The sequence below is a fragment of the Carcharodon carcharias genome, chromosome 1, assembly GCF_017639515.1.
Source record: "Carcharodon carcharias isolate sCarCar2 chromosome 1, sCarCar2.pri, whole genome shotgun sequence".
In the NCBI taxonomy this organism is placed as follows: domain Eukaryota; kingdom Metazoa; phylum Chordata; class Chondrichthyes; order Lamniformes; family Lamnidae; genus Carcharodon; species Carcharodon carcharias.
The window spans coordinates 218,591,250-218,610,330 of NC_054467.1; the positions used below are offsets into that span (position 1 = coordinate 218,591,250).

At 43.8% G+C, this 19,081-nt stretch overlaps 1 non-coding gene across 1 annotated transcript; it reads left to right on the forward strand.

Annotated features, from left to right (window-relative positions):
- The first annotated feature begins 14,383 nt into the window (after positions 1–14,383).
- LOC121285755 lies at positions 14,384–14,490 on the forward strand. Its single transcript, XR_005944773.1, has one exon. It is a non-coding gene; the product is annotated as a U6 spliceosomal RNA (small nuclear RNA).
- Positions 14,491–19,081: the final 4,591 nt, after the last annotated feature.

Below are 19,081 nucleotides of genomic sequence, written 5' to 3' on the forward strand. Positions count from 1 at the left end.
AATTGGGGGATGCAGATATCTCAGAGGGTGGTAGGTCTGTAGGAGGTTACAGAGATGGAAGGTTTGAGGGCTTGGATGGCCTTACTGTGTGCATCCTTGATTTCCTGTTTGACAGTGAATTTCATACTCCATATTTTATCCAGTACTAAGAGTGCTTATTTCCTTATCCACAGCATAGACCACCTCTCTGATTATCTCACCTCCACCACCACTGAAGTCTCTTGTTAACTTCAGACTCAATTTCTCCAATGCTTCCACTGCTGGCCTTTCAAATTCCATCATATGCCAAGTCCAAATCATCCAAACTTCCACATCATGTACTGATCCTCCTGCACATCATTCCAATCCTCAGTTAGCTCTGTTGTTTCCACTGCTGTGTTGATATACCATAACGCAGCACGCAGCGGTCTTTATAAGCTGAGTCTGAATAAGTTATATAAATATAAAGCAGTCTTTCTGGCTCTGCTCAAGAATATATAACGTGTGTGAACAGTCTATTCAGCATGAATCAGGGTTTTACCACAGCAGATACAACAGCTTATTATAATGCCTATAACATAGCTCATACCAACCTGCTTTACTGAAGTGAAATAACTACTGAACAATAGCAGTAGAGGAACAGTATAGGCAGTGAGCAGGGGCAGAATCAATAACTTTGCTTAGTGTATAACATTCAAAATCTGCATCCTCATTTACAAATTCACATTTCAACCTTGTCCTTCCTTACTTTGCAATTTCTTCTGGGTCTAAATGCTAACAAAAAACTCTGATCTCTCTGTCATCCTGTGAATTGCCCTCCCCTCTGCTATGCCTTTGATAGCAATGCCTGAAGTCTTCTTAGTACAAAACCCCTGAAACTCTCTTCTTAAATACTTTTTCTCTCTCCACCTCCAAAACCACTTCAGAACGTAATTTGCTGAGCAAGAGTGCTCCTCCTGTTCGCATATTAAAATTACAAGTTTCTCCTGACACCACACCTCCCAACCACTGACTCTGACCACTTGGTCAGCCCCACGCATCCTTCTGTTTGCATCACCATTACCTGTTGTGCCTTTGGTTGCCTAGGCTCTTTGCTCTGAAATTCACTCCCTAAATCCATTTGCCTTCTTTCCTCCTTTGAGATCCTCCTTAAAACCCACCTCTTTGAACAAGTTTATGTTCACACATCCTTCTTAAGGCTTAATGCCCATTTTGCTTATTTATTTATCTATTTATTCATTCTTTCACAGGACTTGGGCTTCACCAGCATTTTTATTGCCCATCCCTAATTGATGGTGATGGTGAGCTGCCTTCTTGAACCGCTGCAGTCCATGTGTTGTAGGTACACCCACAGTGCTGTTAGGGAAGGAGTTCCAGGATTTTGACCCAGCGACGGTGAAAGAATGGCAATATATTTCCAAGTCAGGATGGTGAGTGGCTTGGTGGGGAACTTCCAGGTGGTGGTGTTCCCATGTATCTGCTGCCTTTGTCCTTTTAGATGGTAGTGGTCCTGGGTTTGAAAGGTGCTGTCAAAAGAAAATTTTATTATGCCTCTGTGAAACTCCTTGTAGTATTTTTCAATGTTATTGCTACTCTATAAATACAAATTGATGTTTTTCTTATTTCATAAATAAAACCCAATCCTAATTTTTTTAACTCTAGTCAAGAAAAACAGTATTTTTCAAATTCAACCTATGAATTACAATGTATTAACATATTTGAGACAGAATTCTATTAAACTATTTGTATTAGCCTACTGTTCTCTTAGAACTAAGATACAGCTTCTAGCATGTTAATTGCAGCAGTGAGGATTGTGGTTTAGCATCAGGAATTCAGCTCAGGAAATTTGCTTACAAAAATTGTAACTGAATTTGCCTAGAACCATTCCAAAATCCACACTTATACTCAGACTTTCCAACTAAAAATTAAAAGAAGAAAGATCTGCCTCAAGGTTTGCTTTTAGCTGAAAACAACTTGGGAGGACAGGGAAATTTGGCAGAATCCTGTACAGAAAGACATTCTATTCCCCTTCATAATTCCTTCTGATGCTGGTTTGATGGTTCCATGGGTCTTGAGCATACCTGAATATTTAACCATTCTCCATGTGAGTATGGTCAGTGAGTATCATCAGATCGTTCAACTGAAGGGGGTTATCACATGGAACCTGCAACCTTCCTACACCAGATGGGCTTGGTTTTCGGTTCAGGATCGGGAACCTGAAGCCCAGATAATTCCCTGGTCCCAACCCCGCACCACATCTGTGTTGCTCAAGTAATGCTATCATGAAATGTAAATGCCCTAATTAGTGCCACTGAACATTACCAAGGTGTGGGAGCCGACGCAGAGCACAAGCAGCAAAGACAGAGGACAACCATGATGGGGACCTGCCTCTGCCTTAGAGAGGAGCCAACTCCTCAGAGATCCAGCAGCATCAACGCGCACAAAAGTGGCCAAACAGCCAAATGCAAAGGAATGTGCATGATCTAACACAAGGTCTTCCAGGTCCCAAAACTTTTCAGTGTAGTAAAAATACTTTCACTTCTAACCGATTCAACCTGGCAGCTATGCACTAACCAGACTAGGATTTGGTCATTTACAATATCGCAGAATCACAGAATCGTTGCAGCTGTTATGACCGTGATGTGAGGAGTGCACGTATTATCTAGCCCCAAAATTCCACAGGCCATTTCACTAATTTAAAAGTTTAAGTTTCTCACCAGAATGGGCAATTGTTTACCTTCACTACTGGTACCCAGGATAAAAGAAACTTTAACCAGGCTTCTTTCAATAAATCAGAACAATGGTTTATTGTAAAACAAAACTTCTTGTTTAACAAGTTTCAAGAACTAGTTAACACACAACTGTACTCTGGAAGTATAACTATCTTTCTCTTCTTAAAATATCACAGAGCACGCACACATGCACACTTACAAACAAACAAAGGACAAATAGTCTCTCTGGAGAGATGGACTTTAGAGGTTAGGCGTTATAAAATAAAGGATAAAGTTTGCAGACTCTCAATGCTGTTGACCTGGAATTGCTTCGCATGAAGAAGTGCCGATGGTCCCAGTGGATCTCTGGAGGTTCTCACCAACAGAACTTTGGCATGGAGAAGAATGTATATAGCTGGATCAATTCTTCCTATCTCAGTTTTGCAGGTCCAAAAATGCAGAAATGGTGCACTCAGATGAGAATTATCTGGCTATAGGTTGATAACTACACACAGTTTTAAGTAAGGTGGAGAGAAGGAAAGTCATTTAGGATAACCTTCCTTTCCCACCTTATTCCCCAACAAGACTGAGTTCAATCCCACAGGTTCAAAACTTAAAGCTTGCTCTGCCATGTGATTTCCAGTAAAAACTTCCAGCCTTTGTCTACCAGTCTTTTCCTCCATTAATTAGTGATTGCAGTTCAAAACAAACAACAAACAATTCCTTAAACACTATGCAGGTCAGGTGATTCCTTGAAAGAGACCTGCTTGTTGACAGTTACAAGGTGAACTTTAAAAAAACTCCAGGTCAGCATCCAAATGTCCAGATAATGCCATGACCTTCCATATTTTAAAAGAAAAATCAGTATTGGAAGATATGATTCTAACACAGTGCAGAAGGAAGCCATTCAACCCATTGTATCTGCACCAGCTCTCCAAATGAGAGAATGGCACTTAGTGCCATTCCTCCACCTTCTCCCCGCAACTCTGTACATGCCTCCTTTTCAGATTACAGTCAAATTCCCTTTTGAACAGCTCGATTGAACCTGCCTCCACCACACTCTCAGGCAATGTGTTCCAGATCTTAATCATTCACTGCTTGAATAAGTTTTCTCTCATATAACATTTGTTTCTTTTGCAAATTGCTTTAAATCTGTGCCCTCTGGTTCTCAATCCTTACATAAGTGGGAACCATTTCTCTCTATCTACTCTGCAGATTAGAAAATGAAAATCACCTTTTTGCCCACAAAGGCCCATTAATAAACTCCTCAAGGAGATTAACAGTCTTGGAGGCAAGTGGATTCCTGACTCCCTCCCCACCATCCCCACTTTGAAATTTGGAGCACATCCCAGAGGTGCCGGGACAGCTGACAAGCTACCCAAGAACATTATTTTCAAAGCATGCAAGCTCTTGTTCCAGCAATTGAAAATCCCAACCAATGTTTTAGTTACACACTGGGCAGTGCCATTGCACAGTGAGCTAGCAAGATCTTTTAAATTATTCATAGTATAAAAGGCTAACAGAATGGATATGCTAATGTATGATGTAGGTGATGATGTACCACTGACATCAGTCAGTCATGTGTTGGACTCTCGAGAGAGAGAGAGAGAGAGAGAGAGAGGTTGGAACACACCATGCTCAGGAGCATCATGCTTACTCTGTAGCATATTTAGATGTAGTGCCATGAAACCAGTGTTGAGCAGATACCAGAATATGACTACAGTCTGTCGAGTAACCATGAAGTACGTTGAGAGTCCACAGATCAGAAGGACCACCCAAAACATGGTAGCAGCAGTGGAGACATCAATATAAAAAATACATTGGTACTATCGATGGAATCACAGAGTGAAGAAAAACTTAATAGCAGCTCATACTTAACAACTTGACGGAAGGAGGAGGCAAACTGAAGAGAGGTAATGATGACCATACCCGGTGAGCAGTTCCTGCCCCCACCCAGCCCATTTGACTGTTTAAGGGCCCACAGAGACGCCAGATGTGGGGACTATGGAGACACCACTTCTTTCTATTTCCAGCAGCAACAGGCCTTCATGCAAAAATACAAACGCATCCATCAGTTCCTTTCTTTATGCTGTAGGTCCAGTAATAGATGACATTCTCCTGAAGCAGGAAGTGGAGGAGTGCATCTGTGGACTTTGAGACCATTCTCAGAGCCTTTGACACCTATTTTAGCCCAAAGCAAAGCTTAGTGATCGAACAAGCACATTTTAACTGAAGGTCCCAACAACTTGGGAAATTAATTGAATTATTTCTCACTAATGTATATCACTGTTATGAAAATATAATAATTTTCATAATATTATTCTGGTCTATTGTTAAATAGGTTTATGGGTGTAAGTGTAGATAGTTCTGTCTGTGTGACTTACTTACATTTGGAGTCAGGTATACTGGAAGCTTGAAATTATCAAAAGAAGCTTGGTGTAGAAATGTACTTGAAGTGCAAATGAGTAAACATGGATGTTTTCTTAGCATTTAAGGTGTGAAGGGAATTTGCATTTTTAGATAAGTGAAGGGATTGTTTGTATTTCAAAAGGATGTTAGTCTGTTTACAACAATCCAGATACGCAAGGCTAAGGAATGTTTCCCAAAGGTTATTGACAATATTGGCAACATGTAAGTTTTTATATTATGGGAAAGATACAGTTCCAAAGACGTATGGAACAATGGAGTTTGCATATTAATGAGAGAGAAACATATTCAAAGGAGCAGGAAAGACATGTTGTGTGAAAGCCATGTAAGATCTAACAGGTGTGTGAGAAACAGCTTTGAGGAAGCCTCTGGCCAATTGTACATAATTCTGTTGCGCCCAGTAACTAAAGTTGGCGAAAACCATTTTGAACCCACTATCAAGTGGGTACTGTGTTAACTTGCTGGTTTTGTTTTTAAATTTAAAATTTATTTTGGACTGTTGCCTTAAAGGGGGTATAGAAGTGAGAGTCAGGTTAATTAGGAATTTTAGAATTTGTTATAGTATTAAGTAATTGTGGCATTATGTATGTGCTTGAAATATTTTATTTTGTTAATAAATATTTTAATTTAATCTTTAAAATCTCTAAAGGTGGACTCATTGTTTCTGAATTCAGTGCGCACATTTTCTCATAACAAATACAAATTTCAAAACCATTGCGATAGCGTGGTCAAGTTTCCCTTATGGATTTGGTCCGCTTGACACATATCATCTGCCATACCATAACAATCACATAGCTAGTTCTTGCGGATACAGGGTGCTGAAGGACAAGCTAAACTGTGAGTGCATAGTTGTGGGCGTTCAGGATGAAAAACTCTCCAACTTTCTGCAGACCAAAGATAACTTTACTTTGGATCAAGCGGTTCAGTATGCGAAGCAGGCCGAGTTCAGAGAATTTAACTGGGCTATAATTCAGTGTCACCCCGAGGCTTCACAATATTTCATTGACTGGACAGGCCCATGGGCATCAGCCCCTCCCATAAGAAAGCCTACCAAACTGGGCAAAGGGGCAAGAAACTCCGCACTGGCAGTCATTTGCAGATGATATGTGTCAAGCGGACCAAATCCATAAGGGAAACTTGACCACGCTGTCGCAATGGTTTCGAAATTTGTATTTGTTATGAGAAAATGTGTGCACTGAATTCAGAAACAATGAGTCCACCTTTAGAGATTTTAAAGATTAAATTAAAATATTTATTAACAAAATAAAATATTTCAAATATTGGTATGAAGAACCAACACCGACGCCAGGATTGCCCAGCAGGGGGCATGGAATGCTTCCAGTGATGCACAAGATTGTGAGGCGCCTGGATCGAGTGGATGGGAAAGGCCTATTTACCTTAGCAGAGAGGTCAATGACTCGAGGGCATAGATTTAAAGTGATTAGTAGAAGGATTAGAAGGGGGATGAGGATTTTCTTTTTCATGAGTTGTGGGGTCTGGAACTCACTGACTGAAAGGGTAGAAAAGGCAAAAACTCTCAACTCATTTAAAAGGTGTCTGGATTTGCACTCTGAGTGCTTTAACCTGCAGGGATACAGACTAAATGCTAGAAAGTGGGATTAGGCTGGGGCAGCTCGTTTTTCAGCTGGTGCAGGCACAATGGACCAAGTGGCTGCTTTCTGTGCTGTAAACTTTCTATGATTCTATGATTCAGTGCGTGAAAACTGGACATTTCAAGCGTTTCTGCAAATCCAACAACTGAGGCAGGAGACAAGAAAGTATTTATGAAGCACACTCCACCCAAGAAATTGGAAATCAAGACAAAGGCAAAATTACAGAGTTTCTTGGGGAAGTTACTCGTCTTAGTCAAGACTATTAGTCAGTTTCAGTTCAAAGTTCAAGGCTTTGATACCACCTTTAAAGTTGATACTGCAGCCTCTGTTAACATATTAGCAGATGATCTAGACTGGCTTCAGCCAATACCCCTTTATCCATCAAACATCAAATTGCAGGTCCAGAAGACACAAACCTTCCAATCAAAGGCAGGATAATTGCTCTTCTTCATTACAAGGGAAAACAGATCGTTGATTCTCTCTCCACAATCAAAGCACAAACTTATTGGATGGCAACATTGGCATACTTGTAGGAATCCTGGAAAAACACGATGTTCTCCAGCATTTGAAAAATTCATTGTCATTCATGGAACAATCTTCAACCTTTTATTTAGAACCAGTGGATCTCCAGCAGCTGAGGAAGTTTATTCAATCAGCAGTGAGTTCCTTTCTATCACAGAGACACCATCCACTGGACCCTGAGTGATTGAAGTTAGGAATCTCTCACTTCTTCATGAAGATAGGTTGGAGTTGGCGAATACAGAAGGCACCATGGCAGACGGTGACCATCCACTGGACCTGAACTGGCTCTTTCCAAAAGAAATTGATGAGGAAGAAGCCATTGCAGCACAGAGTTGGTACAGGATGAGGACCTAAGGGTTGGCCTGTCTTTCCAGTTGATAGATGTAGCATATGAATTCACATCATTTACAGAGAGAGAGCGTGAGGGGAGCGGGGGCATTTACAGCAAGAGAGTGTGAGGGGAGCGGGGCCATTTATGGCGAGAGAGTGTGAGAGAAACAGCGGGACCATTTACAATGAGAGAGTGTGAAAGAAACAGTAGGGCCATTTACAATGAGAGAGTGTGAAAGAAAAAGTGGGGCCATTTACAGGGGGAGAGTGAGAGAGAAGCAGCAGGGTCATTTAAAGGGAGAGAGTGTGAAAAGAGCGGGGCCTTTAACAGTGAGAGAGTGAGAGAAGTGTGTGAGACCATTAAAGAGCATGAGAGGGAAAAGAGCACGGAGTGCACCTGATTGGTGAGTAGGATTAGTGAGTATTTCTAATCTTTAAAGTAAAAGTAAGGTTTGTGTTTAGATCTCTAGTATTTTGTTCTCTTTTTCTTAAAGATAGCTTGTTAATACTTACATAGCTTGTACACTGGTGTGTATAAAAATAATTATAATAGAGTGTAAAGAGCTGGAATACTAGAGTAATTAATTAATAAATTGAATAAACTATGATCTTGATGACAGGGTGGGTGATGTGTTGCTGCTGCAGCATGTGGGAGCTGCTGGACACCAAAGTGATCCAGAGCGAACACATCTGTACCAAGTGTTTACAGCTCAAGGAACTTCAGATCTGAGTTAAGGAGCCAGAGTCTGAGCTGCAGACATTGCGCCACATCAGGGAGGAGGATGGTTACCTGGACACTTTGATCACACCCCTCAGATTAGGTAATTCAAATTTTGTTTGTGATCAAGGACAAGAAGATGTGACTGCAGGTGAAGCTGGTGTGGTGACCCAGGGAGTAGTGTTTGAGGAGCCTCGGCTCCTGCAACTGTCCAACAGTTACAAGGTTCTTCCAAGCTGTGTGGATGAGAGCGGGGACTGCAGGGAGGTGAGCGAACTGACCACAGCACCTTGGTACAGGGAGCCATTCAAGTGGGTCGAGGAAATGGGAATGTAGTAGTGGCAGAGGACAGTATAATTACGGGGATAAGCAGTGTTCTCTGCAACCATGAGTGGGAGTCCCGAAGGCTGTGTTGCCTGCCCGATGCCAGGGTTAAGGAAATCTCCTCAGGGCTTGGGAGGAACTTGGAGTGGGAGGGGAGGGTTCCAGTTGTCTTCATCCATGTTGGTACCAATGATATTGATAGGACTAGAAAGAATTTCAACAGTTAAGAGCTAAATTAAAAAGCAGAACCACCAAGATAATAATCTCGGGGTTGCTACCTGAGCCATGGGCAAACTGGCATAGGGTAAATAAAGTCAAGGAGTTAAATGCATGGCTCAGAGATTGGTGTTGCAGCACTGGGGTAGAGTGGAGCTGTTCCAGTGGGACAGGCTTCACTTGTATTCGAAGGGTCATGAGGACTCGAAACGTCAACTCTTTTCTTCTCCGCCGATGCTGCCAGACCTGCTGAGTTTTTCCAGGTAATTCTGTTTTTGTTTTTTCACTTGTACCATGCTGGGAACAGTGTCCTGGCGAATTGAATAACGAGGGCTGTAGAGAGGGCTTTAAACTAAATAGAGGAGGGGAAGTTTCTGGAAAGGGGATACGTAGGCTTACAAAGCAAAAGGATATGGCAGTCTTTCAGGGCAGCTATTTAGGTCATGATAACCAGAGTGTGACAGGAAGGGACAGAGTGTACAAACATGAAAAAGCAGTAGCAAATAGGATCAAAGGGGGAAAAATGATTGAAAGGCAAAATTAATGGCCCTTTACTTAAATGAACATAGTATTCGGAATAAAATAAATGAATTAACGGCACAAATAGAGGTTAATGGGATTGATTTTATAGGATTACGGAGATGTGGTTACAAAGAGATCAAAGCTGGGAACTAAATATTCAGGGGTATGTGACTTTTCAAAAGGACAGGCAGGAAGGAAAGGGTGGTGGGGTAGCTTTGTTAGTACAAGATGGAATAAGTACAATAGCAAGAAAGGATCTTGGATCAGAAGATGTAGAATCCATATGGGTGGAGGTAAGAATAACAAGGGGAAGGAGACACTGGTGGGAGTAGTCTATAGGCCCCCTTTCAGTAGCAATACTGCAGGATAGAGAATAAATCAGGAGATAATGAGGGCATGTAAAAAAGGCAGCACATTAATCATGGGTGACTTTAATCTTCATGTTGATTGGGAAAATCAAACTGGGAGAGGTAGACACGAGCAAGAATTCATAGAGTGTATTCAGGACAGTTTCCTAGAACAATACATTGTGGATCCAACCAGGGATCAGGCTATTTTGGATCTGGTAATGTGTAATGAGGCAGGTTTAATAAATGATCTTAGAGTAAAGGATCCCCTAGGAAAAAGTGACCATAATATGGCAGAGTTTAGCATATAGTTTGAGAGTGAGAAACTTGGGTTGGAAACAACTGTGCTGAACTTAAATAAGGGTAATTACAAAGGAATGAGGGCAGAGTTGGCTGCCGTGGACTGGGGAAGCAGTTTAGCAGCAAAGACGGTTGATGAACAATGGCAGGTGTTTAAGAAAATAGCTCATGACTCTCAACAAAGATATATCCTAGTGAGGAAGAATATTCAAGGGAGAGGATAAACCAACCATGGTTAACCAAGGCAGTTAAGGACAGTATCAAATGGAAAGAAAAAACATACAATGTGGCAAAGATTAGTGATAAGCCAGAGGATTGGGAAAGTTTTAAAAACCAACAAAAGATGACCAAAAAATAATAAAGCGGGAGAAAATAAACTTTGAGGGTAAACTAGCAAATAATATAAAAATGGACAGTAAGAGCTTCTTTAAATATATGAAAAGGAAGAGAGAGGCCAAAGTGAAGATAGGCCCCTTAGAGAATGAGGCTAGGGAAATAATAATGGGGAACCAGGAAATGGCAGAGGAGTTGAATAATTACTTTGCTTCAGTCTTCATGGTAGAATAATAACATTTCAAAAATACTAAATAATCAAGGGACAAAAGGAGGGGAGGAAATAAATACAATACCTATCACTAGAGAAAAAGTACTAGGAAACTAATAGGACTAAAGGCATTTAAGTCCCCTGGACCTGATGGGTACATCTTAGGATATTAAAGGAAGTAGCTACAGAGATCGTGGTTGCACTGGTAGTTATCTTTCAAGGATCCGTAGATTCTGGAAAAGACCCAGAGGATTGGAAAACAGCCAATGTAACAGCCTTATTCAAAAAGGGAGGGAGGTAAAAAAACAGGTATTGGCCAGTTAGCTTAACATCTGTCATTGGGAAAATGTTGGAATCTATTATAAAGGATATACTAGCAGAGCATTTAGAAATACATAATCTAATCAAGTAGAGTCAGCATGGCTTCATGAAGGGGAAATCATCCCTAATAAATCTATTAGAATTCTTTGAGGAGGTAACAAGCAGGATAGACAAAAGGGAACCAGTAGATGTAATATATTTGGATTTCCAGAAGGCGTCCAGTAAGGTACCACACATAAGTCTACTTAATAAGATAGGAGCCCATGGTGTTGGGGTTGTATACTAGCATGGATAGAGATAGGCTAACTAATAGAAGACAGAGAATTGGGATAAGAGGGGCATTTTCAGGATGGTAATCTGTGACTAGTGGAGTGCCACTGGGATCAGTGCTGGGGCCTCAATTATTTATAATATATTAATGACTTAGATGAGGGAAGTGAATGTACTATCACCAAGTTTGCGGATGACACATAAATAGATGGGAAGGCAAGTAGTGAGGATGACACAAGGAGTCTACAAAGAGATATAGACAGGTTATGCGAGTCGGCAAAAACTTGGCAGATGGAATATAATATAATATAATATAAGAGGAGCTGAATATTATTTAAATGGAGAAAGGCTGCAGAAGGCTGCAGCACAGAGGGATTTGGGAATCCTTGTGCATGAATCCCAAAAAGCTAACATACAAGTTCAACAGGTAATAGGGAAGGCACATTGAATATTGGCCTTTATTTCAAAGGAAATGGAGTATAAAAATAGGGAAGCCTTGCTAAAGCTATACAAGACACTAGTTAGACGACACCTAGAATACTGTGAACAATTTTGGTCCCCTGTCTAAGGAAAGATATACTGGCATTGGAGGCTGTCCAGAGAAGGTTCACTAGGTTGATCCCAGGTATGGAGGGCTTATCTTATGAGGAGAGGTTGAGTCAGTTGGGCCTGTACTCATTGGAGTTTAGAAGAATGAGAGGCAACTTTATTGAAACATATAAGATTCTTACAGGGTTTGACAGGGTAAATGCTGAGAAATTGTTCCCCCTTGTGGGAGATTCTAGGACCAGAAGACATAATCTCAGAGTAAGGGAGCATCCATTTAAAACAGAGATGAGCAGGAATTTCTTCTCTCAGAGAGTGGTGAATCTGTGGAATTCTTTAGTGCAGAGGGCTGTAGAGGCTGGGTGGTTAAGTATATTCTAGGCTGAGATAGACAGATTTTTAATCAGTAAGGGAATCAAGGGTTATGCGGACAAGGCAGGAAAGTGGAGATGAGAATTATCAGATCAGCCATGATCTCATCGCATGGCGGAGCAGACTTAATGGGCCAAATGGCCTACTTCTGCTCCTACGTCTTATGGTCTTATGATCTGATGCCCTTTTTGAGGATTCAGCTGTGTTTCTAGTGGCTGAGCAGTGTTCAGATCTTTGGTCCACAGAATCTACCAATGTAATACCTAGTCTATCACTGGTGCCTATGAAGAGCCTTCCAGAGAAAACGCTTTGCCTGATTTCACATTAGAGTCCATGGAGGATCACACTGCCAAAAAAATGGTAGCATCTATTTCCAGGGGTGAAAGTCAATTGAGGCCCATACTTCAGAGCAAGCTGAAAATCTTCTTCCCTATAAAACAGTACGTCAGCATAGAGGCTGAGGCAGAATCTTCAGCACTTCTAAAGCTTTATAGTCTGTACAGAAAACATGTCTCTGAGTTATTCAGCTACAGGAAATTCATCTTCATTTTGTCATTGAAATTCATCTGATTGCAGAAATGGTGCTGCCTTGTCTCCATATCCTCAGCAATCCTTCCCTATGCTCATAATGAAGCGGCCTCACACAGAGAAAAGTGTGGCTCTCTTATCACAGCCTATAAAAATAGGCAGTCCTTCTGAGATACCATCAGAAATCATCTCTTTTCCTGAGAGGCTTACTGGAATTATGTCATTTTTCATTCATCGGGGGGGATGCGATGGTGTAGTGGAATTGTTGCTGGACTGTTAATCCAGAGACCCAGGGTAATGCTCTGGGGACCTGGGTTTGAATCCTGCCACGGCAAATGGTGGAATTTGAATTCAGTAAAAATCTGGAATTAAAAGTCTAATAATGACAATCAAACCATTGTCGATTGTTGTAAAAACCCATCCGGTTTACTAACGTCCTTTAGGGAAGGAAATCTGCCATCCTTACCTGGTTTGGCCTACATGTGACACCAGACCCCCAGCAATGTGGTTGCCTCTTAAATGCCCTCTGACCTAGGGCAACTAGGGATAGATAATAAATGCTGGCCTGGCCGGTGACACCCACATCCCATGAACGAATCATAAAAAAAAATCACCCAGATTCATTGGAATCTCAGGTCTTCAATTACTTTCTTCGTCTTCCATGCAGCAGTGAGTGATATGACTGTGACAGTGTTCACTTGAGTTGAAGATCATTCGTCTTCCAAAGGTCTTCCCCTATGTGCTTTGAGGGAACAAAAAGTTCCTCAAGGAGTCCTGATTTCTCCCCTTCTAGTCCCAGAGAGTCCAAAGGTTGATGCCCTTCAGCCTTCTCTCTTAGGTCAGTCTTTTGTTACAAAACACTCATTGTCCTTGCTGTTTGTTAATCCTAAAACCTACACTCTGTTAACCAGCAATGCTGCAAAATTGTGGTCTGCTTCTGATGATGCTGATGTCCTCCACGGGAAACAAGAAAGCCCTCATGTCTCCTAAACGTCTTCCCTCAGGGCTGAGAATACTGTGGGAGACTGAATACCTCATGACTGTGACTTGGGGAGGGAGAAGAGAAGAAATTAGAGTTGGGTAGAAGTTGTAGTTGTAAAAAGGGAGTTACAGAAATACAATGTTAATCGTTAAAGAGGTAGTTCCATGTTGTTAAACATTCAATAGTATACTTGGGTGGAGGTGCAGTATAAAGGGTTAACAGAATTGATATGCTAATGTATGACATGGAAATGATATATCACTGACATCAGTCAGTCATGTGTTAGACTCTCTCTCTCTCTGGGGAGAGAGTTTGGAACACACCATGTTCAGGAGTAATGTGCACTCTGTAACAAATACTAATAAACAAGTGTTAAACAAGTACCAGAGCATGGCTACAGCCTGTCCAATAACCAAGAACCATGCCACAGATCAGAGGGACCATCCAAAACACTATTGTTTTAAAATAAAAATAGAATTACCTGGAAAAACTCAGCAGGTCTGGCAGCATCGGCGGAGAAGAAAAGAGTTGACGTTTCGAGTCCTCATGACCCTTCGACAGAACTTGAGTGAGTCCAAGAAAGGGGTGAAATATAAGCTGGTTTAAGGTGTGTGTGTGTGTGTGTGTGTGTGTGTGTGTGTGTGTGTGTGTGTGTGTGTGTGTGTGTGTGTGGGGGGGGGGTGGGGGGAGGGGTTTGGGTGGGGGGAGAGAGAGAGAAGTGGAGGGGGTTGGTGTGGTTGTAGGGACAAATAAGCAGTAATAGAAGCAGATCATCAAAAGATGTCACAAACAACAGAACAAAAGAACAAAAGTGCTCACTTCGGCAGCACATATACTAAAATTGGAACGATACAGATAAGATTAGCATGGCCCCTGCGCAAGGATGACACGCAAATTCGTGAAGCGTTCCATATTTATTAAGGAACGCAAGCTCCAACAACTCATCGACACCAACACCCATCTAGGACCCTCCACCCCTGCCTGTCCCTCCGTCCCCACCCTTTCTTCCAGTCCCAACCCCAGCCGTGTATTCACTATACCCCCTGACCTTCCCCTCTCCGATGCTGAACGTTCAGTGCTCAGCAAAGGACTTAGTTTCAAACCCTTACGCCCTCACCTCAATGAATTTCGGGCTCGGCATGATACTGAACTCTTCTTCCGCCGTCTTCGTCTCCGGGCTCACTTCTTTGGGCAGGAGTCCTCTCCCAGTTCAACGGATCCTTTTACCCATCTCCAATGTTCTCCCTCCACCTGGACCCCTCCCTCTGGATTCTTACCTTCTCTCGATCTTTTCATTGAGAACTGTCGGCGCGACATTAGTCGTCTCAATTTCTCTGCTCCTCTCACCCATTCTAACCTGTCTCTCTCTGAACTTACTGCACTCTGTTCTCTCAGGTCCAACCCTGACATTGTCATCAAACCCGCTGACAAGGGTGGTGCTGTTGTTGTCTGGCGCACTGACCTCTACCTCGCGGAGGCTGAGCGTCAACTCGCAGACACTTCCTCCTACCTCTCCCTGGACCATGACCCCACCACTGAACATCAAGCCACTGTTTCCAGGACTGTCACTGACCTCATCTCCTCTGGGGATCTCCCTCCCACAGCTTCCAACCTGATAGTCGCCCAACCTCGGACGGCCCGCTTCTATCTCCTACCCAAAATCCACAAACAGAACTGCCCCGGTAGACCGATCGTCTCAGCTTGCTCCTGCCCCACAGAACTCATTTCTCGTTATCTTGACTCCCTTCTCTCTCCCCTTGTCCAGTCCCTTCCCACCTACATCCGTGATTCCTCTGACACCTTACGTCACATCAACAATTTCCAGTTCCCTGGCCCCTACCGCTTCCTCTTCACCATGGACGTCCAATCCCTCTACACCTCCATCCCCCACCAGGATGGTCTGAGGGCCCTTAGCTTCTTCCTCGAACAGAGGCCCGAACAATCCCCATCCACCACTACTCTCCTCCGTCTGGCTGAACTTGTTCTCACACTGAACAATTTCTCCTTCAACTCCTCTCACTTCCTCCAAATAAAAGGTGTGGCTATGGGTACCCGCATGGGCCCCAGCTATGCCTGTCTCTTTATGGGGTATGTGGAACATTCGTTATTCCAGTCCTACTCCGGCCCCCTACCACAACTCTTTCTCCGGTACATCGATGATTACTTAGGTGCCGCTTCATGCTCTCGTCAGGACTTGGAAAAATTTATTAATTTTGCTTCCAATCTCCACCCCTCCATCATTTTCACGTGGTCCATCTCTGACACTTCCCTTCCCTTCCTTGACCTCTCTGTCTCAATCTCTGGTGATAAACTGTCCACCAATATCCATTACAAACCCACCGACTCCCACAGCTATCTCGACTACAGCTCCTCACACCCCGCTTCCTGTAAGGACTCCATCCCATTCTCTCAATTCCTTCGCCTCCGTCGCATCTGTTCCGATGATGCTACATTCAAAAACAGTTCCTCTGACATGTCCTCCTTCTTCCTTAACCGAGGTTTTCCACCCACGGTCGTTGACAGGGCCCTCAACCGTGTCCGGCCCATCTCCCGCGCATCCGCCCTCACGCCTTCTCCTCCCTCCCAGAAACATGATAGGGTCCCCCTTGTCCTCACTTATCATCCCACCAGCCTCCGCATTCAAAGGATCATCCTCCGCCATTTCCGCCAACTCCAGCATGATGCCACCACCAAACACATCTTCCCTTCACCCCCCTTATCGGCATTCCGTAGGGATCGCTCCCTCCGGGACACCCTGGTCCACTCCTCCATCACCCCCTACTCCTCAACCCCCTCCTATGCCCACGCAAAAGATGCAACACCGGCCCCTTCACTTCCTCTCTCCTCACCGTCCAAGGACCCAAACACTCCTTTCAAGTGAAGCAGCATTTCACTTGCATTTCCCCCAACTTAGTCTACTGCATTCGTTGCTCCCAACGTGGTCTCCTCTATATTGGAGAGACCAAACGTAAACTGGGCGACCGCTTTGCAGAACACCTGTGGTCTGTCCGCAAGAATGACCCAAACCTCCCTGTCGCTTGCCATTTTAACACTCCACCCTGCTCTCTTGCCCACATGTCTGTCCTTGGCTTGCTGCATTGTTCCAGTGAAGCCCAACGCAAACTGGAGGAACAACACCTCATCTTCCGACTAGGGACTTTACAGCCTTCCGGACTGAATATTGAATTCAACAACTTTAGGTCGTGAGCTCCCTCCCCCATCCCCACCCCCTTTCTGTTTCCTCCCTTTTTTTTTCCAATTAATTATAAAGATTTTCCTTTTCCCACCTATTTCCATTATAAAAAAAACCCCACTAGAGCAATACCTTGAGTGCCCTACCATCCATTCTTAATTAGCACATTCGTTTAGATAATATCACCAACTTTAACTTTAACACCTATGTGTTCTGTTGTACTATTGTCGTTGACATCTTTTGATGATCTGCTTCTATCACTGCTTGTTTGTCCCTACAACCACACCCCCCCCCCGCCACCTCTCTGTCTCTCTATCTCTCCGCCCCCCACACACACACCTTAAACCAGCTTATATTTCAGCTCTTTCCTGGACTCGAACTCAAGTTCTGTCGAAGGGTCATGAGGACTCGAAACGTCAACTCTTTTCTTCTCCGCCGATGCTGCCAGACCTGCTGAGTTTTTCCAGGTAATTCTGTTTTTGTTTTAGAACAAAAGAACACATAGGTGTTAAAGTTGGTGATATTAGCTAAACGAATGTGCTAATTAAGAATGGATGGTAGGGCACTCAAGGTATAGCTCTAGTGGGGGTGGGGGGAGCATAAAAGATTTAAAAATATTTAAAAATAATGGAAATAGGTTGGAAAAGAAAAATCTATACAATTTATTGGAAAAAACAAAAGGAAGGGGGAAACAGAAAGGGGGTGGGGATGGAGGAGGGAGCTCAAGACCTAAAGTTGTTGAATTCAATATTCAGTCTGGAAGGCTGTAAAGTGCCTAGTCGGAAGATGAGGTGTTGTTCCTCCAGTTTGCGTTGGGCTTCACTGGAACAATGCAGCAAGCCAAGGACAGACATGGGGGCAAGAGAGCAGGGTGGAGTGTTAAAATGGCAAGCGACAGGGAGGTTTGGGTCATTCTTGCGGACAGACCGCAGGTGTTATGCAAAGCAGTCGCCCAGTTTACGTTTGGTCTCTCCAACGTAGAGGAGACCATATTGGGAGCAACGAATGCAGTAGACTAAGTTGGGGGAAATGCAAGTGAAATGCTGCTTCACTTGAAAGGAGTGTTTGGGCCTTTGGACGGTGAGGAGAGAGGAAGTGAAGGGGCAGGTGTTGCATCTTTTGCACGGGCATGGGGTGGTGCCATAGGAGGGGGTTGAGGAGTAGGGGGTGATGGAGGAGTGGAACAGGGTGTCCCGGAGGGAACGATCCCTACGGAATGCCGATAGGGGGGGTGAAGAGAAGATGTGTTTGGTAGTGGCATCATGCTGGAGTTGGCGGAAATGGCGGAGGATGATCCTTTGAATGCGGAGGCTGGTGGGATGATAAGTGAGGACAAGGGGGACCCTATCATGTTTCTGGGAGGGAGGAGAAGGCGTGAGGGCGGATGCGCGAGAGATGGGCCAGACACGGTTGAGGGCCCTGTCAACGACCGTGGGTGGAAAACCTCGGTTAAGGAAGAAGGAGGACATGTCAGAGGAACTGTTTTTGAATGTAGCATCATCGGAACAGATGCGACGGAGGCGAAGGAACTGAGAGAATGGGATGGAGTCCTTACAGGAAGCGGGGTGTAAGGAGCTGTCTTCGAGGTAGCTGTGGGAGTCGGTAGGTTTGTAATGGATATTGGTGGACAGTTTATCACCAGAGATTGAGACAGAGAGGTCAAGGAAGGGAAGGGAAGTGTCAGAGATGGACCACGTGAAAATGATGGAGGGGTGGAGATTGGAAGCAAAATTAATAAAATTTTCCAAGTCCCAACGAGAGCATGAAGCAGCACCGAAGTAATCATCGATGTACCGGAGAAAGAGTTGTGGAAGGGGGCCGGAGTAGGACTGGAACAACGAATGTTCCACATACCCCATAAAGAGACAGGCATAGCTGGGGCCCATGCGGGTACCCATAGCCACACCTTTTATTTGGAGGAAGTGAGAGGAGTTGAAGGAGAAATTGTTCAGTGTGAGAACAAGTTCAGCCAGACGGAGGAGAGTAGTGGTGGATGGAGATTGTTCGGGCCTCTGTTCGAGGAAGAAGCTAAGGGCCCTCAGACCATCCTGGTGGGGGATGGAGGTGTAGAGGGATTGGACGTCCATGGTGAAGAGGAAGCGGTAGGGGCCAGGGAACTGGAAATTGTTGATGTGACGTAAGGTGTCAGAGGAATCACGGATGTAGGTGGGAAGGGACTGGACAAGGGGAGAGAGAAGGGAGTCAAGATAACGAGAAATGAGTTCTGTGGGGCAGGAGCAAGCTGAGACGATCGGTCTACCGGGGCAGTTCTGTTTGTGGATTTTGGGTAGGAGATAGAAGCGGGCCGTCCGAGGT